Source organism: Protopterus annectens, chromosome 2.part2 (genome assembly GCF_019279795.1).
Source record: "Protopterus annectens isolate FY-2018-M chromosome 2.part2, PAN1.0, whole genome shotgun sequence".
NCBI classification, from domain to species: Eukaryota; Metazoa; Chordata; order Ceratodontiformes; family Protopteridae; genus Protopterus; species Protopterus annectens.
Window position 1 is genome coordinate 787828307 of NC_056730.1, and position 27532 is coordinate 787855838.

The window sequence follows — 27532 nt, forward strand, 5'->3', positions numbered from 1 at the left end:
AGCCACTTTCACACTATGGGTTCTGTGACCCAGTTTGCAACCCACCTAGTGATATAGAGGTTGATGCCTAGCTTAGTGAGTTTTTCCATGATTCCTGAGTGGGATATGGTATCAAAGAACTTGGCCAGATCAAGGTAGGCTGTATGAACTACCTTGCCTTCACCCACAGCTCTGGTGACTGACTCAAAGAAGTTGACCAGGTTGAGCAGGCATGATCTACCCTTCACAAAACCAAACTGTGTGGGATCCAGAGTTTGGAGGTTGCCTATATCTTTGTTTATACAAAGGTTAAACATCAAAGAAATGCTCCATATACAACAACTACAACTGCATGTAAAAAGCGCCTGTAAAAACAAAAAAATGAGATTAGTGGTAGATTCAATAAATCAGATCAATTAAATTGGAGCAAAAAAAACACAAGAGAATTCAAAGGTCCATAGTCTTCCAATCCCATCTCTAAAATAAGATGTTATTCTCTATCCGACCAGAAACACACAAAAAGATGAATCATAGTCATGTGGACCTATGCCAAAATGAAAAATGGCTGGACCCCTTATTAATATAAGATATCCAAAAGAAAATTCCATTTATTGCATAGTCTCAGATCGGGCTCCATAAATTTAATATCCTCCCAAATAAATGTACAGGAAAGTTAACAGAAAAATAAATAGTCAAAAGTGTACGTTTTTACAGTTTTATAAAAGTTCTTATCTACGATGGTTCTTATATATCAATAGTGGTCCCAATCACAATCACAAGCATAAAAGTTTGTATGTTGGAAAAATCACAGTATGGACCCAATGACGTTTTGTACCAATAAAAAGATACAAAACCCGCCAATTCTATTAGTGATGTTAACTGAATGAGTTTTGCCAGTCAATTCCGCAACCCAAACACCAAATACCAAAGCCTTAGATTCACCTCTGCTGTTGATGTCAAACCCAGGTTGTACACACCACTGATTAAGGCTAAAGTCACTCATTTATAACGGCATTTGTAACGGCATATAAATAACATCCAGAATAACCAACACGCCGTTACTGAGACAAAACATGAATAAAACAGTTAACTGTGACAGTTCAAATGCCGATCGTGATCCCAACTAATTATGGTCACAAAGGCAAAAGTTTATTTTTCTCAAGAACCAGAGTATGTACCAAGCAACACTTTGTCCTTTGATGGAAGGTGCAAGAAACGTCAGTCCTACAGATGGTACTGTCCTAATGAATTTTACCAGTCATATTCCCGTATCAAACACCAGTTTTAAAGATTACATCTGACCTCTGCTGTTGGCGTTAGGCCCAAATCATGCAGTCTCCTAATAATGCCAGAATTACCCATTCATAAATGCACATAGATCCTATTGACAAGAACCAACATGTCATTGCTTGGTAACCCAAGCGTGAATGAAACTGTTAAGTTGTTAACTTAATACTCCATGTAATGCCCCAAATAATCCACCGTATCATACGTTTTCTCTTCTCAATCATAAAATGTAGTTGAAACTAAGCGAACAAGTGGATGAAAAAAAGAAAAAAACATCCAGGAAATCTTGATACACAGCACCACCAACAGCAAACCGCAAAGGCCAACAGCAGGAACAAAAGGGACCCAAGATATGGTTACAAGAATTCCTGTGTGTAAAGCAACTGCATGGCTCAAAACCATATTTTTTACTCATTTGTATATATTAATAAATAAATATGTGGCTGAGCCTTCCCTCGTATTTATGTCACCACATGCGTAGATTTAATGTTAGATTCATATGTTATGGCTTCTTTTGTTTGATCTACTGGTATGTTTAGTGTGCCATAACTATTAGATTTGTACATGTTGGCGGGTTGCATCATTATTAGTTAAGCATTTATGGTCTGATCATAGTGCTTATGATGATTACAAAGTGCCGGTAAAGCTGATAGGTTAATGGTCTTAATTTTCTTAAATAATTTTCTTAACAATTTTTATCAACAAGTTGAGAGGTCATAATGGTTCAAGGTTTCTATTTGCTATGTTTTCTTTTCTAAATCATGTGGTTCTATTTTTATTTTTATTTCACTATTTTTCTTGTATATATGTGAAAGAGTTTCTATGATGATGGGATGTCATTTCTCTTTTAAATCTTTAAATATGCATTAATTGGAACTTTAATGGGATAATTGATGATGGTTTTTTATATATAAATGCTGAGTCTTTGCTGTTTAATTATAACCTGATGAAGCGCACCGGGATGGTGCGTGAAAGCGCTTGTTTTTCTAATTAAACTGCGGATTTTATGTCGTGGTGGTTCCTTGCAGTTTTTTCATCTCATGGCTCAAAACCATGTAACAAAATCCAAATAAGGAGCCAGCAAACAATGACGAGTTGTGGAGATTTTTTTTTATATATTTTTAAAATATATCAAAGGGATGTAACAGCTTATGAGAGGTACTCAATTTTCTAATGTAAACAGACAGGTTAGATTCAATGATTCTTCTAAAATGGGAGGCAAACGTAAAAGACCAAGATCTATTTTGAAACAGTCAGGTTCCTCTAGCTCCAATAATGAAACATCAGGGGATGAGGCATCATCCAACACAGATCTTGATACACAGCATCAGGATGACTCACCCCTATCTAAAAATACCAACCTTTTAGACCAAGGCAGGTTGGGGGGATAGAAAACATCAGAAAAACAAGCAATATGGAGACAATATTAGAACTGATGATTCAGACTTAAATGTTGTAAACAATGTCTTAAATATTTCCAATTTACAGCTGACTGATATTGAAATAAAGGTATTAAACAAAGGTCTAAACTTCATCCCTAGTTTCTTTGTACCGGAAGATCAATTGGCACAAGATTTGATGGCATTTTGCAGGCTGCTAAATTTAAGAATGTTTTTCAAAGATTCTGATGGTGATGGTAAACAGGAGGACTTTTTATATCATAAGTCCAAGTTTAATCCCCCTGTCCGTCCCAGTGTACTCATGTTTCAAAGTACGGTGCTCAAGGACCTACATTATAATTTCAAGGATATTATACCAAAACTCAATAATCTCTCAAAGATGGAACAAATGGCTCTTATGGGTTTGGTTAACAACAAAGACCTGGTGATATTGGCTGCAGACAAAGGGCGAGCAGTGGTTGTCATGAATCAGGAACAATACAACAATGAGACAATTCGGAGATGCCACGTATTGTATGAAAATGCGTTTGGATCCTTCGTATAAATTCAGGGGAGAGATTAATGCTTTTTTGAGGGAAGCAATGGAAGAAGGTATTATTTCAGAACAAGAATGTAAACATCTAACTATACAGGATCCCTCTAATAAATACATTTATTTTCTCCAAAAAATTCATAAGGATACACATAATCCTCCTGGTAGGCTGATTGTTTCAGGAAAGGGTTCTATTACTGAACCACTGTCACTATATTTAACCCAAAAACTTAAACCCTTACTACAATGTGTACGATCAAGACTTTGTGACACCACTGAATTCCTCCAGATTATTGCTGACAACCAATTAGAACCAGGCTGGTTATTATGTACCTTGGACATATCTGCCCTTTATACAAATATACCTCATTGGGTGGGATTGGAGGTCCTTGAATACTGGCTTGGGAAGTCTGAACTATATCATCCTGGCATGAATACATTCATCATTAGGCTAGCTGAGTATGTCCTGACCAAAAATGTCTTTTTCTATGGGGACCAATGTTTTTGGCAAATAAAGGGGAGGCAATAGGGACATATTTTGCCCCCATTTATGCAGATCTATTTATGGCATATGTGGAAGAGATTATTATATATGACCCTTCACATAACATTTATATGGATGAAATTGATATATGGAGGAGATTCTTGGATGATTGCTGAATGGTATGGAGAAGTGATGAGTTGTATCTGAGGGAGTTTGTGAACTTCCTTAATGAAAATAAATGGGCTTTAGAGTTTACGGCCACTTTCCATTCACAACACATCACATTTTTGGATGTGCTTGTGACTAGAAATGTTGATCATACATTGGAAATCCAAGTATATCGGAAATACCCCCAGTACAACTCCCTTCTCCATGCCTCCAGCTTTCATCCATTACACATATGCAGGAATATACCCAAGTCCCAATATTTAAGGATGGAAAGGATATGCTCCAAGCCTGATGATTTTATACACTATATGGATGCCCTTACCATCAGATTCAATAATAGCAGATATGCTATGGGCCATGTTCTAACTGCAAGCAATTTGGTATCTAAGATGGATAGATAAGAGATGTAGTTCAGAGGCACTGGAATATCTTGAGGGCGGATGATTTTCTTGCTTCAGTTTTAAAGGAGAGATGTCAGTTCTCCTTTAGGAGGGGGAGGAATATGGGTTCTCAGTTGAGCCACTATAAACATAGACAACAGTCTAGTATTGATAGGGGACAAAGGACCATGACCAGGGATTTATTGAAAGGATGTATACCCTGTGGACATTGTACACAATGTAGGGTGGTAAACAAAATCAAAGATTTTTCAAGTATTAACACCGGCCAGGTTCATGACATACATTTCTTTGCCAATTGTGGGTCCGATTGGCTCATATATTTAGCAACCTGTACATTCCATGCCTTCTATGTGGGACAGACATCTAGACCCCTACGTATACGCATTTCAGAACATCTAAGTTCTATCAGGACCAAAAAATACATGGATGCCCTATATAAACACACCATTAATCATACCACTGCAACCTTCAGATTCACTATTATCGATAAAATTGTAGGTAATAGAATAAACAAAGGAGGTTTGCATAGTCTTCTGGACTCAAAGGAGAAGTGGATTATAAAATTATGTGCTTTGTTTTCTCCTGGATTGAATGAACATCTATAATTGCTGAACCAATCACAGGGCTTTTGAACACAAGGATTATGTATATAAGCACAGAGTATAAATATTCACTTAAACACTGAGGAAGGCTGTTGACAAGCTGAAACAGGTCTGTTTTGGTTTTTGTGCTTTGAATAAAAAATATATAAAAAATAAAATCTCCACATCTCGTCATTGTCTGCTGGCTCCTTATTTGGATTTTTTTTAAAAACATTCCACCCTTGATGTACTGTATGTCCTCTGTAGGTGTAATAAATCTGGAGATCAATGAAATGTCATCATTACAGTTCTAAGAAGGACTTAATGCTGCAATCCCCATTCTCCATAAGTATATTCACACACAGACACACACACACACACACACACACACACACACACACACACACACAAAAAACTACACTTTATTCCGCTGCTCTTACTGTGACTGTATTCTACCTACTTTATTACCTTATTTTGCTTTGCTGTGTGCTTTTAAGAGCTCAAATGCTCTTATTCTACTGCATTTATTACTGCTTGTTAGTAGCCTGATTAAATTTGTCTGCTATTCTAAGAATCATAGTTTTGGTTTTAGCACTTGTGCTTCTGGGCAGTTATTTTAAATTTAAGAAGATTTTTGTGGTCTACGCTCTTGTGGACAAACCCTTATCAAAACCCTGTCTTCATAATCCTGCCCAGGTATTCAGAACACTGTGTCTGGAAAATTCCCCTAATTTTCTCCTGCCAGCCTGGTCAACATGGACATACTGAGACAGTGTAGCAACTGCCTCGTGTTCACTGACAGCCCTCTTCTCCTATGACATAATTCTTCTACTTGAGAAAAATGCATCTACATCAGTATCTCGGAATCCATGCTCTCTCGTGCCACAGTCAGTACTCCTGGCAAAGAGGATATTGCCAGCACAAACACCACACCACCCACATCACATAGCCAAGCATAACAGACACACACACACACACACACACACACACACACACACACACACACACACACACACACACACACACACACACACACACACACACACCTATGAAGAGGTCCTTATTAAAAACTTACCTGCACAGCAGAGACCTCCAAAACACATTCACAAACATTTACACACGACAACAAACAAATCACACACAGCAGACAACACACCAGTGTCTCACAAACACAGCCCATAAGGCATAACAATAAATCAAACATAGCAGTCATTGGTGACTCCATTGTGAGACACACAGATGTTTCCCCTCACCAGGCTTGACAGGAAGAAGTTCATGATCAGTTGTCTGTCAGGTGCCAGAATCCACCACATCATGCATGCACAACAGGTACAAGTATGACTTTGTCATTGTCCATGTTGGTGTGAATGACTTGAGACATACCCCCCTGAACTATATGAAGAGAGACATGATTGAGCTCTCAGAGTATATGTCCCAGACAGGTATGACCCTAGCACTAAGCAGCATTCTACCTTCCACAAGAATGATACCACAATACCAACAAAAATAATTGACCTCAACAATTGGCTTAGTTTCTGGTGTCTTTCCAAGGGGATCCAGTATCTGTCTGCCTGGGATGACATGTTTGACAGGCCTCAATGCTTTTCTAGACATGGCCTCCACCGATCACCCGTGAGATTCTGGATCCTGGACAAGGCTCTTGTCTCCTCCATTGTGCCATTTTAGGTTATGCCCTAAAGACAAATCTTCCAACATAAAAGATCTGTCAGAAAGCAATTGAAGGTCATGGTGTTTAATGGTAGGAGCCTTAAACTGAAAATGCTCTCACTGGAGGCTCTCCTCTCACTGGAAGATGCTGATGTCTGTGCTGTCATGGAAATGTGGTTCAGGGCCAGGGAGAGCATCCCTGCCTTACCAGGCTATACCTCATTCCACATATTCTGACCCCGAAATGAGGTCGGGAAGACTAAGGGTGGTGGAGTTTCTATTTTCAATAATGACAGCCACACCTCCACACTGGTTTGCTAATATGATGCCCTGGAATTACTCAATGTGAAACTGACAGGTAACAAGACACCCATCCAATTTATAGCCAGCTATAGAGTCCATGACTCAGAAAGCCAACTCCTCCTACTCGGACCAACTTGACTCCATCAAGGTACCCACTAACACCCTGATCCTTGGTGACATTGATTACTCTACCATGGACTGGGTGAACTATTCCTGCACTAATGCACTCACCCAATGATTCCTTCACCTCATCAGTTCTAATGCACTAGACCAGCTTTTCTCACCCCCCACAAGGGGAGATAACATTCTAGACTTGGTTCTCACAAACATGGGCGACTGCTGCACCACTCCCATAATATGTTCTTCCCTGGTGAGATCAGATCATTGGTCTGTCTCATTCAAAGTTTCTATCCCACCCACCCCCAGCCATCACCAGGCTAAACAACATCTCAAAAGCTGACTACAATCTCCTAAGGGAGGGTATCAGTGGTTTCACACAGCCACCCACTCAGAGGATGCAGACAAATATGCTGATCAGTATGCCATTGCAGTATACAAGCAACTGTACAACTGCATGGACACAGCCATACCCAGCAGAACTAAAACCTGCTCCTCAAGGAAACACAAACCTGTCTGGTGGACATCCTCTATCAACAGGCTTGGCAACAAAAGTAAGAAGCTATTGTCTAAGGGTAAAAAAAAAACAAATTCCAAATTGGAAAAACTCCATCCTCAGCCTCAACAAGCAAATTAGATGATTAGTGAAAACCTCCAAAGCAAATAATTGAAACTAGCCTCTGAAACAAGGGGAAATCACAAAGCCTTCTTCAGTTGCATCAAGAACCTCCATGGCAAAACCCAGGTTTGGTCCGAATTAGTACTTACTGGGAACACTTAAACTGATCCTGTTGACTTAGCCAACCTACTAGCAAATATTTTCAGTGCAAACTTCACCTCCCTGTCCCCCACAAGGCCCATTCAACATCCCCAGTACTTGTTCCACCCTCACATCTCCATAGATTAAATGTTAAAGGCCCTGTCCAAGGCAAAGAACCCAGCTCCATGGGACCTGATAGTATCTCTGGTTGTATTCTGCACCATCCCCAGCAAGAACTAGTTTCATTATTGAGCACCCTATTCAACCACAGCCTAAGTACAGGCTTCATTCCAGCAGAGTGGAGAGCTGCCTTTTTCATCTCCTTGCACAAAGGTGGTGTCACTACTGACCCTGGAAACTGTCACCCTATTAGCTTGACAACTTTGATCTGTAAAGCCATGGAGCATATTATTATGGATCTCGTAAACAAGGCCATAGGTAATCTCCAAGCATTTTACCCCACCCAATTCAGATTCATCAAGGGAAGATCTTGCCTGTTGAATTTGGTTGACTTCTTTGAGACTGTCGCCAAGTCCCTGGATGAGGGAAAGTGAGTACATACAGCTTTTCTTGACTTGGCCAAGGCCTTTGGCACAATCCCCCACTCAGGGATCATCAAAAAGTTAACACAACTTGGTGTAAATCCCTATCTCATCAGTTGGGTGGCCAACTGCCTCACTGATAGGACCAACAAGGTCAAAACAGGTGCTTCCACCTCTGACAGCAGACCTGTCACTAGTGTTGCTCCCCAGGGATCTGTCCAGGGACCCCTACTGTTTGGCATTTACTTCTCAGAGGTCCAGGCAAAGACAAAAGGTCTGTAGCTGACCAAATTTGCAGATGGCTGTAACTTGGGTGCTGTCACTGACTCTCCAAATAATGTTAACATACTGCAAGAGGGTCTCACAGCACAAATGACTGGTTCCAAAGTCATGGGCTTAAGTTAAATGCAAAAAATGTATCATACCATTCAGCAAAAACACAGCCCCTACTAATTACCACATAAATGGCAACTCCCTAAGCACAAAACCTGTGTGAGAGACCTGGGTGCTCAGATTGACAACAATCTCACATTCAACCATTATGTAGTGGTAGTGGTCAGAAAAGCCTTTTACTTGGTTCCTTTCACAAGTAAAGGAATTGCATTCAGGAAAAAGGAGCTTCTTACTTCTTTGTACTGCTCCCTCATTATGCCAATAATTGAGTATAACACCCCCATTTGGTATGTACCTCTCCAAACATCTGCAGCAAGTGGATTGGCCACAGAAATACCTCACAAAGAGAATCCATGGTCTTTAATACCTGTCCTATGTGGACAGACTCAAACCACTATCACTCTACTCAGTATCATACAGATTGCTCAGAGGTGATCTCTGTCTTGCCTACAAGGCAATATCGGACCCTGCCCTACTAGAGATGCTCCACATACATAAGTCTAACTCCTTGCACATTACCCACGCAAAAGGCCTAAAATCTAATATGCAATATCAACAAAACCTGCTGGAAAGACAGTTTTATCTCCCAGAGGCTATCCCGTCTCTGGAATAGACTTTCCATACATGCCAAACAGAGTACCTCGCTGATCCTCTTCAAGCGCAACCTTGATGAGTGGATGGGAATCCACAAATTTGTCCCAGGAGTTCCACCTGTGTCCCTCATTGACCGGAGCAACAGATGCTGACTGAGGTTTCTTTTTTGGAGATAAACTCTTGGCTAGGGTTGTAAGGGCCCCAGGGCCATTAGCCTAGTAACCTGCTATGATCCTATCATCCTGTGATCCTATATGTATCATTTTGTAAACAAAAAGGTTACATACCTTATAGAGTACAATCCTCCTCCACTGATATGTGCAGATATGTAAAGTTTTTGGCAGCACATTTACTGTCTGAAGAAAGTCTCATGCAGACTGGTTCCCCTAGCCAGCTGTTTGCCTTTTTAACATGATTCTCATTACCAGGTGATTGGTTCTTAACCAATCTGTGGTTCTGAAATGCTAATTGCAGCCAATACAGCTGATTTCCAGCATAATCAGCCAATGACATGCAACCACTAAAAAATATATAAGGCCTTCATGTAGATTAGAAGCCCTATCTGATATGTTGTGCTGGGCATTCCTGGGGTCAAGATACTATGTCATCACAGAGGGTATGTCTGTAGCAGCTACTTTTACATACAGATGTGTGTTCTACAGGCTGCAGCTGATGCTGCAGGCAATAGGCATAGGCAGAGAGTGTGAACACTTTGAAGGACAAGTTGTAAGAGTAAGTGTGGGAGATATGGCAGCCTTGTTGTAGACAAAGAGCCAGAGTGAGGGTATCCATTCCACTGCAAATTAAGGCATGTGTTTAAGGTAAGTATGCTAGGCAGTGGTATCACTAACAGAGTACTAGGCAACATGTTTGTTGTATTCTTGAGCAACATAGGAGGTAAATATACCATTATGTCAACCATTTGGGCAACTTTCAGGCCATGTCTTACAATATTGTAGTCATTTGGAATGTGTGTGCTGGCAGTCTTTGTTACTAGCAGGACCTCCATATGTGTATATTAGCTGTGCAGTTGTGCAAATCTGTAATATCATTATGAAATAATTGCATGGTGCACTCTGTTAATGGGCCTCATTTGCATTACTTTAGTTAATATCCTCTGTGAATGCATATTAATGCATGACCTGACACTTTGTCGAATGTGTTCCTACCTGCAGCCCTATCACTTCCATTAGTGAAAAGCAGACATTTCATTTGAAATGCATTGTGTTGATAAAGATTGCATGACTCAGTCATTCATTGATGGCTTCACAATAATGTAATTTAAATGCTATATACTACTGGCTTTGATCCCAAGACTATGTGTGGCAAAGCTTACTGTTTGCAAATCATTTAACAGACTGAGCTACTGAGTCACTGTTACAGCATGTGCATTTGTAAAGGTATAAGCACACACATACACTCTGTGACATACCTTCTTTACATCATTTATTATGTGCTTGGCTTTATAGGGATGTACTTCTCCACCAGAGGCCCAGTTGAACATGCATTTTGTCACTAATGTTTTAGCAGATGTACTGGTACATGTTGCTGTTAAAAGTACCCATTTACCTGCTATTAGAGACCTCAGTTACATCCATTAGCCTTTGTCTAACTTTCTAGTGTCATAGCCCTGTACTAGAGTCCAAATTACACTCCCAGTTTTTCCATTACTTTTTCAGCAATTTGGCCAGTGCTGCACGATGCACAGCTCTGCTTACACACGCCTAATTATGGTAATTTGCAAATACTATGTTTTGGTTAAACCACCTGTTTTAGAGTGGCAGCTTAATGTAGTATCCTGCAGGTGTGATGGTCTCAGGTTCAAAATAGGGGACAGATGTTTAATTTGTATAATTTTATTATCATTTAAAACACATATATCAATATAGCTCCATTTAGCTTAGTTTAGCGATGCTGCGTGATGCACCATGATATGCAGCATCATGCAAAAAGTCTTTAAAGAAAAAAATGGGGAGATAAGACAGTGATGAAGTGGGGTGCAAGCAGGAGTAAAAACATACAGAAAGGCAGGTAGGTATGTGTAGGAAGGGTGTAGGAAAGAACCATAGCTATCTATTTCTTGTACAGCAACAACGGTGCACTTTGACTTAATTTGTAGATTAATTTGGACTGTCATCCCCAGAGAAAGGGGTGAGGACAACATAACTGCATTGTCAAGCCAACTGGACCAAATTACGTTTGTCTCCTGGACATGTGTTTAAAATGGAGAGCTATGTATGGGGCATTTTTTTAGGGGGGACAGGTGCCCATTTTTTTTTTTTTTTTTTTTTATTAAGGTGAGAGTGGAATGTTGGGGAAGAGACATATGTATGTGTGGGGGAGGTAAGTTGGGAAGGTTAGGAAGTTTTTGCAGACATACAAGACAGACAAGACAGCAGATGGGTAGTATGTGACATAAGAGGGGGGTGTACACCTTGGATGTGGAGAGTGTTGTGGAATCCCAGTCTCAGGTACCTCCACAGGGTAGCAGCATGACTCGAGTCTCCACCCATGGGATTGCTGGCACTGCTCCTTCACTGCCCCGGGATGAAAATGGTGAAGGCTGGGCTCTGGGGCTTAGCTGCTCCACCAGGGTGGCCATCATGCCATCCATCCACTGCATGTGGCATCCAAAATCATGGAACACAATCCTGTGCACCAATCCTGGCAGTTCATCACGGTTGACAACACCCCTTCCACCACCACTCCCAGAGGGAGGCTAAGCCCCATCCTGTGAGGTGGAACTGCCTGACACCACAACTAGTGCAGGGGCAGCAGAAGGGGAACCCCCAGGACCGCAGTGCCATTCCTGGAGTTGCCAAGTCAGGTGGATCACCTGGAACTGGCCTACCTTGTCTCACTGTAGTAAATTAGTTATAACAATAGGTTAGGGTTAGTAATAATCAAACCAATGTTGGTAGTAACATAATGGAACATAATACTGATTAATCCAAATACATATTAAGGTGCAATATGTAGAACACAACATTAAAAAACATAACAGTAAGTATGTTAACAGCAGACCAGAATGAAATAACCTGTAATGCCAACAAAACAGCTAGTTTAACAGAATATATTAATATTAAATCATAATAATAAATACCATTAATAAATTAAAGAAGATAAGGGGTGGGGGAGAGAGAAAAGCATACCATTAATGAACTTAGAGATGATATTAATGCACAGACTGCTAATACATACTTCTACAGGTGTGCAGTGCCAGTTGTGAGTACAGTGACTCAAATTCTTCTATAGATGATGTAGTATGTACATACCTCTTAAGCTGTTAGCATGGGACAGTGCTGGCCAAGCACTAATGGATGCAGGTACACAACTACATGGAACTGTTTCACATAATGGGCATGTACATAACTACCAAGGTGTTATGTAAATGGATTTACAAATACATTGCATTCCAGGTAATCATTTGTCTGGTAATCATGGACCAGACAGATTTGGCAGTTTTCATTACACTACGAAAAATTGTGACACTTGAGCGGTATGTTTGTGTAAATTAAGTAGACTAGACAGCCATCATGTCTTAGATGGCAGGTATGGGAGCAGAACCCAAATGTTGTGACTGCAGGGGACACGTGCACATTATGTATCAATTGACTGCAGTGACATTTGAATAGACATGCAATGAATACAGCCATACTACACTTATTTCAACAAATTCTTATAAAACCACAGTCGTGCTATACACTTTATTGTTATTGCTCCTTAGAATCTGTGAATTATACACATGATATCTGCCCAGAACTTGGGATACCTTACCCATATGCCTTGTTCCTGTAGTGGGATGAATAGAGAGTATTATGTGACTGAAAGTGGGCTGCAGACAGCCTTGAACCGTACTGTGGAATATGCAATACATTTACCAGGCAATTACTTTTGCATCATTTATTTATTTCAGTTTTACAGTTGACTGCAGCAACATTAGAACAGATATGCAGTGAACACAGCCCTACTTGACTTATTTCAAAACATTAGTTTTCAATACAAAATCCTGATTTACATCTTATTGCTTATTGTTATTGATATTATTTACTCTCTCTAGCACTACAGTTATTAGGAAATATCCATACTTACCACACTCACAGCACATCCTGGCCAGGTGCCCGGCATGAAACTGGATGTTACGAGCACATCTAGCTGCAGCTGTTGAAGAGAAGCACACCATTATGCATCCCAGTTTTGCACAGATTCAGCTTATATTTTAGTAAAGTAGTGACAAACATACTTACATATATGTGGGGCATGCCCAGCGCTAGCCTCTTGAACCCAGGTGTCCTGGTTCCCCTCTTCTTTCATTTCAGATCATCATAGTCATTGCCACATTGCTCACCAGTGTGGGGGATACCAGTAGCACTGGTAAGATCCCTGGCCAACTGATCCTAGGCTTCAGTTTTACATTCTGAGCCCTGGTAATCACCCTGCAACAACCAGAGTTTGTAGTTTTAGACCAGGAGTCAAACAAATACTCTGGGCCACTGCACACCCCACCTCTGCACCCAAAAGCCTGCTCCCTCACCAATACTGCCAGGCAAATTGACAGCTTAATAAGACTCCAATGAATGCTGCAGAATTCCCACCTATTGACCTTAATGTAGGCTGTTTCCTGCCCTTACACTTCAAACTGCAACATTCAAAAAAGCACTTCATTGCTTAGCATCGTGCAAACTCTCACAACAGTGTTTTAGCAAAGCTTACCAATGCACAAACAGGAGTAGCTGTTTACCATGTTTAAGTAGTCCTTAGCACTGTGCAGCTTTTCAAATGTAACAAATTTGTTTTTACATTAAACTGCCATTTAGGTCACCTCAAACATTTCCACAGCAATAAATATAAAAAGGTATGACTGATGGGGACTCGAACTCAGACCTACAACACTCTAGCTATGAGTCTGCGTATTCAGCTATGTGGATAGTAAGAAAACCAGCATACCTTCACATATACTACTAAGCTAACTGTTAGCATTACTAAGCACCGCTCTGTGCTGTGCAAACAGCCATTCATTATATAAAATAAAAGCACATAGACAAAAACAAATAATTAATGGGTCTATATTATTAAATTGCATGCTCAGAAGAGCAAATGACAGATAATTGACTGCATGTAAGCGAAAGCTTACAATGTCGAAACTTCAGAACAGAGATTATTTTCCAGGGGAAAACAATCGCTGTTCCAAAACAACAACAAAAAAAAAAAACCAACAGTAAAGCATTACTTTGTGTGGGGAGCTTCACCCCCACACCCCCCTACTTAAATATGCCAACTCTGAGATTGCACTACAGTGCTGAAAAGGCAAAGTAGCAAAAGCAGCCAAACTAATTCTTTCCCAGGGAAAAAATTCGCTAAACAGCCGTTTCGCTATTTTGCCTTTTCATGCTTTACTGTTCAACAAAGATGCATTAGACAACCTGCGTCTGTGACAGCATAATAGGGAACCTCATTAATTGCATCCAATTTCTATTTATAGCTGTCTGGCAGATGTCACCTGTGCATGTGTAAGAGCTCCTCAGCATTGTTGCACTCCACGCCATGTTGTGCAAATGGGCATTAAAAGAGAGCAAAATAAATAATTAATTACATCTGGTTTCTATTTTTATATGTCTGGCAGGTGTCAGCTATGTATGTGTAAGTGCAGATCAGCACTGCTGCACTTCAAACTGAGCCACATAGGCATGAAAAAAAAAAACAAAAATAAAACAAAACATATTAACATTCACATATATTTCTATACTAGCAGGGTACATTACAGGGATTCTTCTCCTATAAATAACATCTATCCAGGAATTCCCTGGACAATCCACGACCACAGGACACTACACTACTGCTTACATGGATTCAATATATGTGTTACTGTGATCTGCCTTGGCAGTGGGCCATGATTAATATGCATGGTGCGCTGCCGAAGGAGAACCGTGGCTATGTACACTGGTACATTCCATCTGGGCTCTACTTGAAGCCTACATGAATTTTACTGAATCCTGGGGATTATGTTTAGTTTAAATTTCATACAGACATGCCAGTAACATGGTTCAGATACATGCTGAGTGTATCAGTTTGAAAAAGTGGCCATTGTCAAAAAATTCTGTGTCCATAAGAAATAAAAAGGAATTTTACTTCTGATATATTGACAGCTGAGTAAAGAGGTATTTTAGGCGCTTATTATACTCAGCTTTCTGACTATAACTTCACCACAGCACCCACAATAAAAATCGAGTATAGTATAAAATGCCATACTGTGGAAGTAAATGTACAAAACTAAATACATTGAAGATTGTCTTTGAAAAGTAATATATTTGTCAATCACTGTGATTTCATAATGAAACTTCCACATAATAACAGCAGTGTATTCAGCTGCAAAATACACACAAGTCTATAATTCTAGCCTCAGGACATAAGTGCAGCATACATATGAATTTACCCACACAAAAGCAATGTAGTGTAGCCATGACGTGATAGCTGAAATAATACATACCTCTCTATATTTATTTCTAGAGAACTATAGAGAATTTTTACATCTGATGCATTAAAAGTTTGATAAAGAAGTAGTTTATATAATTGTTGTACTCAGTATAGTGGGAAGTTGTTCAGCACAGTACTAAAAATGAAGAGTATCATACACAATGTCACAGTAGCAGTAAAGACATATGAATCAAAACCAATGTGATCTCTTCAAAAATATTATATCTCTGTTCCACTCTGATATTTCATTATGAAACTTTTGAGTAATACTAACAGATTATTCTGCTATATAGCACATGTAATGCTGCATTTGTAACCTCAGAGCTTCCAGTGGAGGACACTTCTAAATGTGACCAAACTGCTTTACCTTTTTGAAAGTAAGGCAGTATAGACATGGTGTGTTACATTTAAAGTACATTTTTCCCTGGTAAATTATAGAGGAATTTTATTTCAAATGTATTGACTACTCCTTAAAGAAGTATTTTAGGCCATTATTATATTCAACAGAAGTTCATCATGGTACTCAAAATGAAATGTTAGTATAATGTAAAATGTCAGAATATAGCAGTAAAGACAAATGGATTAAAGTCATTGGTTCATGCCCTTCAAATAGTATTGCTTTACAACCTGTTATGATTTTATTGTGGAGCATTTACATAATTCTAACAGGGTGTTCAACTAAATAATGCACCTAATAAAGCAATTCCTGTCTCAGACCATAAAGTGAAGAACATTACTGAATTTGACAGCACAGCTTTATCTACTGGAAAGTATGGCATTATAGCTATAGCACGTTACACGTAAAAACAATATATGTATATTGTCATACATAGTTTTACTTTTGGTGTATAGACAACTTGTCAAATAAGTGCTCATTCCCTCCAGTACAGCTCTTTTGAGTGTGTACCTTTAACTCCTAGTGGGTGTGGGTTGAGCCTATAAAAAATGAAGTTATCATCTTACAGTTTTAACAAATACTCATTGATAGAGGTCAGCAATCAATACCATTGTGTTTGCCATCATATATGCTTCAAGATAAAATATTCTGATACCTTGTATGTAGCATGATTTTGAAATTATTAATGCAAATATGAACAAGCAATATTTTATTCCTAGAAGCACAGTAGGAGGCAAATGCAGAAATGCCTGGAGGTGCACTCAGCTATAATGAGTTGTTAAGCTATTATTGCACCTGTGTCCTGAACAGAAGTTTGCCACAGAGCACACAATGAAACCCAAGTGCAAAACAAAATAGACTGTAATGAAGCACACAAACTAAATGCATTGGATATAATCTTTCAAAGGTGATGTGCCCGTCTCCCTTCTAATTTTCATTATGAAATTTATGCCATTTTCAAGCAATAACAACAGTGCATACACTTACAAAAAAGGCTAAGATGACAGTTCTAACCTCAGAGCTTCCAGAATAGCATATCTCTAAATTTGAATCAGCAGTTTGATTGCTTGAAAGTGAGGCATTGTAGGTGCAGCATGTTTCAAGGGAAAAATTATTTGGGGTAGATATATGCATGCATATTTATACATAGATAATGAAAAATTTTCAAGGAAGGAAAAATAGAATGCATGAACATAAGCACAACTTGCAATGTGGTGACAGAAGTAATTTAAGCCATTATTTTATTGTATGTGCCAAAGGTAAGTTCACCATAGAACTGAATACAATGCAAAATATCAGATCGGCAATAAAACATCAGAAACTAAATCCACTGGAATCTATTTTTGCCCCCCATTGTGATTTAATTACAAAACATTCGGGTAATAACTTTAGGCACAAAACAAGTAGTTAAAGAAAACACTACATATCTATTTTCAAACCACATTCCAAGATCAGATATTAAGAAACACATAACAAATATATAAAAGATATAGGGCAGGATTCACAATGGCTTGCACTGAGTTTAAGAGTCGTGTAAGACTCCATGCAGCCATCACGATCCAGGAACAGCCTGAAATCCCGTGCAAGAGACCAGCTAAAACGTCTCTTACATGGGCAGGAAGTGGATATGCTAATTACCTCACTTGCAGCCGAAAGGCATGCAAATAAGGTAGATTAGCAATCCACGAAGCTGAAACCAGCCCATGTAAGAGTCGTGTTAGGTGCAGAAATGTACTCAGTTGACAACTGAGTACGTTACTGCAAATAACACAATGGAGCCATGACAGCTCCAAATAAAGTGTGCATATGTAGCAGGCAGCATGCCAATGGCCAAATATGTGGCCATTGGCACGGTAACCCGATGCAAACATGAAATAATTTTTTTTTTTCGGCGATCGGTGAGGTTTAAACGCAGCGCATCCCCGTGCAAACAGGCTGCGCTAAATAAGACATAAAAATAAAGGTTTGAAACCCACAAATGTGGGTTTTATGCAATGCATGGATTTGCAATGCAGGGATTAGCAGACCGAAAACAACATACCCACCATTTAGTGGTTGCTAAGGGGGGAAGCTGAGTGTAAGACACGTAACTAAGCATTAGTAGGCAGTCCTATGTAAATAAGTGGTAGGATAGTGAATCAGACTGTCACATAGCAAATGAGCACATTCTGTGTAGTGTAAGAGTTAGATAAGGGGGAGTAACAGAGTAGGAGATAGTTGACATCACAGGGGGGAATGTCAGGAAGAAATCAAGCTCATTGGAGCAAAGTGGTATGTGAAAGATGTCAATCACACAGCATAGAAAGAGGAGTGTCAACAGATAAACATGGGAAAGTCAAGAAATGGAAGGTGTACACTGTGGCCAACACCAAAGTTTCTTGCTGTGCGTGCATGCACGTGTGTGCATGCTGGGAGGCGTGTGTAAGACAGAGTGCACGCGTGTAAGGCAGAGTAAGCATGTCGGAGCCTGTGTAAAGATCTATAAACTTGTTTGCACTGGTGCGCGCGCGTTTTAACCCGAATAAGCAGATTCTAGTCCGTGTAGGCATGTGTGCGCGCATGGTAGCCACTGTGAACGTGTTTCCGCTGGTATGCGTGCTGCTCCACCCTGAGGAAACAGAGAGGAAAAAGGAAGCAGAAGAAATAGTAGGAAGCTAGCAGGGAATACTGATAGAGCTAGAAGGTGAAAACAATTAGAAGCAGGCAATTACACAGGCAGAATACTAGCCCAGCCCAGCACTTAAAACACTGCAAACAGCATTGCAGTATGTTTCTCTCAAGAGACACTGCAAGACAGGAGTAAGTGAGTAGAAGTGAAAACTGAAAAGGCTGCACTCAGACCAAACATGCTAGGGGCTGCCATAACTGTTATAATGAGACATAGGAGACTTGCTGAGGGTGGTGACAATGCAAATGCTGCCAGACAACCCACAGTGAGGAGACGGAGAAGAGTGTACAGGCCCAGGGTCATCTACCAGGGGTTACATGAGCTGGAGATAGTGGAGAGCTATAGAGTGGACAGAGACCTCCTGCAGCAAATTGTTGAGCTGTGCAGGCCACACCTCACACACAGAACCAACAGAGGGGAACCCATCCCAGTGGAAACCAAGGTATGTGTTGGCCTAAGAATACTAGCAACAGGTACCTTCCAGAGACCAACTGGTGATATGATGGGGATATCACAGCCATCAGCCTCCAGGGTACTGCACCAGTTCCTGGATGCCATGTCAGCACATGTCGGTGAGCATGTATATTTCCCCAATTCCCGTGAGGTATTGGCCAGCAATATGCGTCTCTTCCATCAAATAGTGGAATACCCTGAGGGTGGTAGTGGGTGCAATAGACTGCATGCACATACGCATCAAAGCACCAGCCGGTGAGCGGGGTAGGGCCTACATTAACCGCAAGGGCTTCCCCTCCATCAACAGCCAGGTTGTGTGTGATGCCCAGGGCATAATAATAAATGTGTGTGCTGGCTGCCCTGGTAGCTACCATGATTCCCATATCTGGCATTTGATGCAGCTGTACCAGACATTTGCCAATGGGGACATCCCACATGGTCACCTAGTGGGGATGCTGGATATGCACTGGAGCCGTGGCTGATGACACCCATCAGAAATGCACACACACCTGAACAAGAATGCCATAATGAGGCACACGCACAAACACGAAATGAAATAGAGCGTGTGTTTGGGCTGCTCAAGTCATGGTTCCAGTGCCTGGACACATCTGGTGGAGCCTTGCAGTACTCACCAACTACATGTACCCAAATTGTCATGGTATGTGCTATGCTACATAATATGATTCTGCGAAAACAGCTGCAGCAGGACCAGCATAGGGCCGGGACAAACAGCCCCCCACCATTGCCAAGGCCATCACAGGCAGAGCGTGACTCGGAGGAGGAACAACCTGAGCCTGCCCCAGTAGGCAGAAGGAGGCATACCCAGTATGCCCTGGCCTTGGCAAAGAGGCAACGTATAGCACATACACTGGCTCAGTAGGAACCCTGGGAATGATACCCCTCTCTGACTCACTCATATAGTAACAGGGACGCCTAACATGACACAACCTGCTCTCAAACATGTACAGGGAGTGTAGTATGTGCATCCAACAGAGGCAGCCTTGCAGCACCACCTGAGGCATGATTGCCATGGGTTAAGCAATGTAACACCATCTAGTATATGCAAACATGAAGACCCTGCCTAACATCTCACCCTCACCAAGCATGATGCCATACTATGAAGACAACAAGATCAAGTACAATAATTGGCTGAAGTATTGCTGTTAGCAAGGGGGAACAAATGGCTGACAGCCTGGGATGACATGCTGAGCAAGGCATGATGCCCCACCTGCTAGGGATGGCACGCACCCAGTATACCTGGCTGTGTGGATACTGGCAAAGGCTGTTGTCACCCCCACTGTGCCTTGAATAGGTAAGGCTGGAAACACAAACCCATCACCATAGGTAGCACCAGGGATAACAACCTGGACGTAATGCTACCCAATGCCAGAAGTCTAACCTGCAAGGTGCATGCAGACCAAACCCACCACAGCATGGAGAATGGTAATATCTGTTCTGTAACAGAAACCTGGGTCAAGGCCCAGAAGAGCACCCTAATACTACCAGGTTATGCCTCATACCATGCTCCACAGCTCCAAAACATGGAACACATTACAATAGTAGTGTGGCTATCAGTAATTGTCAAGGATAACCACACCCCCAGGTTGGTACCACAGCAAGAAGCAGCATGGACTATCCACGGGCAAGTAACAGTGGCTCAAACTGCATCCCTGTTTGCAGCCAGCTACAGACCACACTCACAAACCCAGGAACCCCAGCCACCCTTCCTGAAGACACTGCAGAGTATGAATGTCTCAACAAATACCAAACAAGGCACACACAAAGTATGACATAGGTGGCAATCCATTATGTATGGAAGAAGTAATCAGGGACCTAGGGACACAAATGGACGGTAACCCATCATGTGACACTCACATTGCCAAGGTGGCCAGGAAGACCTGCTATATTGCCCACCTTAATATGAAAGGATGCACATGTAGATCAAGAGAGGTCACTGTGCCCCCATACTCTTCCCTTATCAGGCCCATACATGACAACAATGCCCCAGTTCGGATGTACCTTACCTTACACCTGCAGCAGTTAGAAAGACCCCAAATGTACCTCACCAACAGGATAAAGGGTCCAAACATTTGACATCTGCAGCCTGGCTGAAGAAACCACAGCCCAATTCACAAGCATACTGCCCAGTCAGAGGTGATGTATGCCTGATGTACAAGGCCATGTCCAATCCAGAATGAATGGACATGCTCCACTGCAGAAACCCCAAATCCAGCAGAGACACCACAGTGAGATATCTGAACCTCCACACATAGATAAATAGGATGTGCTGGGGGGACAGATCCATAACCCAGAGGCTCCTTACACTCTGGAACAGAATCCCAGTCCATGATAGGCTGAGCTCCACACTCATACTCAACAAGAGAAATCTGGTGAAGTGCATGGGAGATAGTAGGTGTACACTGGGGGCCATCACTGTGTCACATCTACTAAAGTAAACCCTAAATGGGCATAATATGCACACTGCAAGGGGTGTCGAAACTCACACACAGTCTGTCCATGCTCAAACATGGCCAGGGCAGATAGCCTAGTATGAACCTATGACGATACAAGTTGTGCAAGACACAAAGGATTATCACACAGCTGTCCTACCTGATGGTAGAAACCATGGTGATAATCCACAGATATGCTCTGCAGTACTCAAATATCACAAACAATACACCAAACCCACACACATTGCCAACATCCAACCTAACAGATTCTTTGCAAACTCCCCACCAGCACCTTACTGCCAAATATCTATCCCAGCAGAGTGCTGGCCCCCTGACATTGCAGATGCTGAGGTAACAGCCAGCATTTACAAAGCACACCACACAGCATCAATGGTACCAGATGGTGTCCTGGGTTGTGTCCAACAAGTACTGTAAGAAGAATGGAACACCAAATAGCACTACTGCGCACTCTCAGTCTTATCGCAGGATATGTACCCAAAGAGCAGTGTACAGCAACAGTGGTCCCTCACCACAAAGGTGGTGCCTGAATGGATACTGCAAACTATCACCCCTCAACCCTGACTATCTAGGTTGGCAAAGTAATGGATAGGATGATCATGGATCCCAGGAATAACGAGATTGGGTACCTACAGACATTGGACCCTACCCAGTGTGGCTTTCATAGGGCAGATCCTGCCCCTTACACATGTCTGACTGATGTGAAACGTGCACCAAGGCCATTGATGTGGGGAATGTGGATCACACAGCCTATGTGGACCTTACTAAACCCTTCCATACAATACCCTAGTTGGTCAGTACAGATAAGCTCACCAGCCTAACTATAAACCCCTATCCAAGTAGATGGGTTGCAAACCAGCTCAAGGACAGAACTGACCTGGTCAGACATGCTGCAGCCATGTCAGACTGCAAACCAGGTACAACTGGCATCCCGCAAGGCATGGTCCTGGGACCTCTCTTGTATGCTATATATGTCACATAGGTACAGGCCAACATGGAAGGACTCTGTCTGAACAGGTTCGCAGAAGACTACAAACTGCCCACCATATCGGACCCTCCAGCTGACACAAGCAACCTACAAAAGGCACACATAGAAACAGACAAATGGTGCCACAGCCGTGTCAACAAGCTAAATGCAGAATAGTGTATAGTCATCCCCTGTGGAAACACAGTACATGGCCAGAAATTGCCACATGGATGTTAACCCAGTAAGTACATCAGGAGCAATAAGAGACCTGGGGACACAAGGTGATAGATATCCTGCATGTGACAACCATGTGTCTGTAGTGGTTACAGAAACATACCATATACCTGCCTAATCATGAAGGTAAGCACAGCTAGGTCAGGGTAGGTCAATGTGCCTCTCCAGTCATCCATCAGCAGCCTCACAATTGCGTACAATGGCCCTTGAGAGATGTATCTTAGCAGTCACCTGCATCAACTGGAAAGACCCCACATATACCCCACCAGGAGGATCACAGAGCTGTAACAGATGCCATGTGCCACCTGATTAAACAAACTGCAGCTCCACAGAGTGCCATACTGCCTGGCTGGAGGTGAACTGTGCCTGATGTATAAAGCCATGACCAAGCTGGTATCAATGGACATTTGGCAACATGTAAAATCTGAATGCTGGTTACCTATGCAGATGACAGGCCTGAACCCCAGCACAGCCATAAACAGGACATGCTGTACCGATTGGTCCATGACCCAGAAGCTCACTCCACGCATGACTAAACTCCCAGTACAGGTTATCCAGGGAGTCCCTCATTGACTGTCATCCAGAGGAATCATGATGACTGGATGGGAGATGGTAGGTGTACCCTGGATATCACCTGTATGTCACGGGTAGACAGAGGCACAGCACACTAACCTTGACATATGTCATGGCAAACACCAGTAAATGTGTGTTGAAGGACAAACACTCTCTGACTAGCGTTACAAATGGACTAGGGCACATGGCCATTGTTTGTCACTGTCCGCACAAGTTGTGGAATACATTAACAATGTCGGACAATCATGTACTATGCTGTCCATATCTGAACAAAATGCAACATGGTCATATCTGCACAACTGGCCCTCAACCAGTCTGGTGTACTCACTATAAATAGTACAAGCAGTGATAGGACTGAAACCGATGATACTGTCCACCACAGTGAAAGTACTGAACCAGTACACTATATGACAATACACTGTTTGGTCAGTAGGAAAGGATGTTGACAACTGTATGCAAACTATCCCATGGCAACCCTGCAGGCACAGCATAATGCCTGTTAGGTTCAGACACAAAGAAGTTGGGCAGTAAGAACACAACCTGACGTCCAACACTCAACTGTACATGTGAAATATAGATGACGTCCACACACAAACACAAATGTGGTGGACCACAGATCCCAACATGAAGAAAGTTCACACTGGGCATGCTCGCACACTTAGATAAATGAGACGTGTCAGTCAAGAAGCCATAGAAACTGTGAATTGGGCATGCTCACACACTTAGGCCTTGTCACAGTTCAGCAGTTGCACACACATATCTGGCATTTGTATGTGTTAACACAGGAACCTCCCACAATACAGAAATCTGCCCAGTGCACACAGTGAAATTACAAAAGAGACATAAGTAAAGTACTGGATCCCACTCATATGCAAGCATCTTCCACAGTACACAGGTTGTTCATAGAGAATGGGAAAGCTATGGCAATAAAGACCCACAGACAGTATATGAGCAACAGATACTTGCATCTGACAGGTAAACATATGGCCGTAGAGAGCAATAGTAGGCTGCTGTCCCTAGGGAATACAGAAGGCTATCCACAGTGTATTTGGCGTCTGCCTCCGCAGTACAGTAGGCCACTGTGCCTGTGCAAAGTTAATGCATAGATATGCTCTCCCCTGTACTGATGGATAGTAACAGATGTACATACCTATTCATACATAATGATGTCAGCACACTATACATATGTCAGGAGCACAAATGATACCCAGTAATTTGAATAGCGTGCTCAGCTACTGTGTCTCCCACAAGTGTCGTAATATAGTTAGGTAGGGGTTTGAATCCTGCAAGTGCTCAGTGTGTGTGTGACTGTGGGGGGGGGAGTAGTGTGTATGAAATTCCATGTGTAAGAGAAGTGTCCCTTTTGGCAAGTAGTACAACACAACACATGCTGCATATTCCACTGTCTAAACACTGATGATGTCAGCACCCTATAAGTACAGCAGGAGAAAGCAAGCCTCCCAGTAATGCAAATAATGTGCTCAGCTACTGTGTTTCTCACAAGTGTCCTAACATAGTTAGGTAGGGGTTTGAATCCTGCAAGTGCTCAGTGTGTGTGTGACTGTGTGGGGTGGAGTAGTGTGTGTGCAATTCTATGTGTAAGAGAAATGTCCCTTTTGGCAACTAGTACAACACAACACATGCTGCATATTCCACTGTCTAAACACTGATGATGTCAGCACCCTATAAGTAAAGCAGCAAAAAACAAGCCTCCCAGTAATGCAAATAGCGGGCTCTACTACTGCGTCTCTCACAAGTGTTATAGCATAGTTAGTTAGGGGTTTGAATCCTGCAAGTGCTCTGTGTGTAGGGGAGTAGTGTGTGTGCAATTATATGTGTAAGAGAAATGTCCCTTTTGGCAACTAGTACAACACTACACATGCTGCATATTCCACTGTCTAAACACTGATGATGTCAGCACCCTATAAGTACAGCAGGAGAAAGTAAGCCTCCCAGTAATGCAAATAACACGCTCTGCTACTGTAGCTCTCACAAGTGTCATAACATAGTTAGGTAGGGGTTTGAATCCTGCAAGTGCTCAGTGTTGTGACTGTGTGGGGGGGAGTAATGTGTGTGCAATTCTATGTGTAAGAGAAGTGTCCCTTTTGGCAACTAGTACAACACAACACATGCTGCATATTCCACTGTCTAAACACTGATGATGTCAGCACCCTATAAGTACAGCAGGAGAAAGCAAGCGTCCCAGTAACACAAATAGCACACTCTGCTACTGCGTCTCTCACAAGTGTCATAACATAGTTAGGTAGGGGGTTGAATCCTGCAAGTGCTCAGTATGTGTGTGTGGGAGAGTAGTGTGTGTGCAATTCCATGTGTAAGAGAAATGTCCCTTTTGGGAACTAGTACAACACAACACATGCTGCATATTCCACTGTCTAAACACTGATGATGTCAACACCCTATAAGTACAGCAGGAGGAAACAAGCCTCCCAGTAATGCAAATAGCACACTCTGCTACTGCGTCTCTCACAAGTGTCATAACATAGGTAGGGGTTTGTATCCTACAAACGCCATGTGTGTTTTTGTCACACAGTTTGTCCATGTGTGTGGGGTGTTGTTCCCAATATTTCACGACATACATTATATCAGTAATGTCAATGCACAGATGATGTATGTGTGTGCCACCTACACATATGTACCTGTGAACTTCAAAAGTTCCCATGTCAAAGCCTGCCTCATGTGAATACATGGAATATGCATTAGACAACTGTATGACTGTGGTGTTCTGTGCAGGGGCTGCATGTGGTATGTGAATATACAGTGTGAGTTGTAGATGGTGTCATCCCACCAGCGAGGGATACATGACTGGTCTGGAGCATATAGTCCACATGTCGGTGATGAACAGGTGCATCATGTTTTCACCTCTTGTGTGAGTGGTAACAAGTTGTTCCATAGCAATGCAGGGAATGAATGCTAGGAACCCTTCAGCTAGGGTCTTGGAGCTAGAGTAATGCTCACACTCTATGTTTGGGTAGTTGCAGTCCACCCATATAATGGTGTTTGTAGAGACCGTCATATTCCCAGTGTTGTCAGGATGGCCAAGTGGGTTTCCTGGGTATGGGAGGGTGGTGTGTGCCAGGCTATGAACCTGAACCTGAAGGCAGTCTAACCCACTGTTAGTTGCACATGGATAGGCTCTGATGCTTTGTGCTGTGCCACCAACCTGGGGGTGTGTGTATCTGAGGTGCCTTTGGATACATCCCCCCTGTTCTGGTTTGGTGCATGTGTAGGGGACAACAAGCATGGTATGAGGTATGACCTGGCTGTGATGAGGTGCACCTGGGAGCCTTGTACCAGGAGTCTGTTACTGTATGGATATTGCTGTACCCCATGCTAAGGACAGTTTCCACTGCATGCATCTTGAAGTTTACACTGCTGCTGTTGAGTAGCATTACTATTAGTGTCCTATCCCGTGTGATACCTGTGTAGGTGGCTATGTAATGTCAGCCATGCATACAAAGGCACTATGTGTGTAGCAAGAGCCTCTGCCAATATACAACGGCCCATGGGTGACAGGTGCAAGCTGTCCCTAGCAAAGCAATGTGGCTTGCCCAGCATGTAATCCCACGCTGACAGGCATTGGTTCCCCTTTGAATGTCATCGAAACATACGGTAATTGTAGAAACTGATCATCCTGTCTACATATTGTGGCAGTATTCTTGGTGAGGGTAAGATGCTACTCAAGGTCAGGGTCATACCAGCCTGTGCCACAAGCTCAGAGACCCCCTCTATGTCCCCTAACATGTTGTCCAGGGAGGTGTGTCACAGGTCATACACACTGGCACAGACAATGACTGAGTCATATTTCTACATGCCTTGGAGTGCCCTGTATGCTTGTGTTATGTGGTGGATCATAGTGCCCGAAAGGCATTTCAGCATGACCTTCACCTTGTTCAGCCTGGTGAGCAGGACCTCAGTGTACCTGATGATAGAGGTACCTATTACAACTGTAGCAGGTGTGTTGTCAAGCCGTAAGGGCTGTGACTGTTTGGCACACAGGCTTTATGAGCTATGTGTTGCACGTGCTCTTCTCTGGCTTAACGTTTGCTTGTGTGTCTGCTTTGCAGGTGT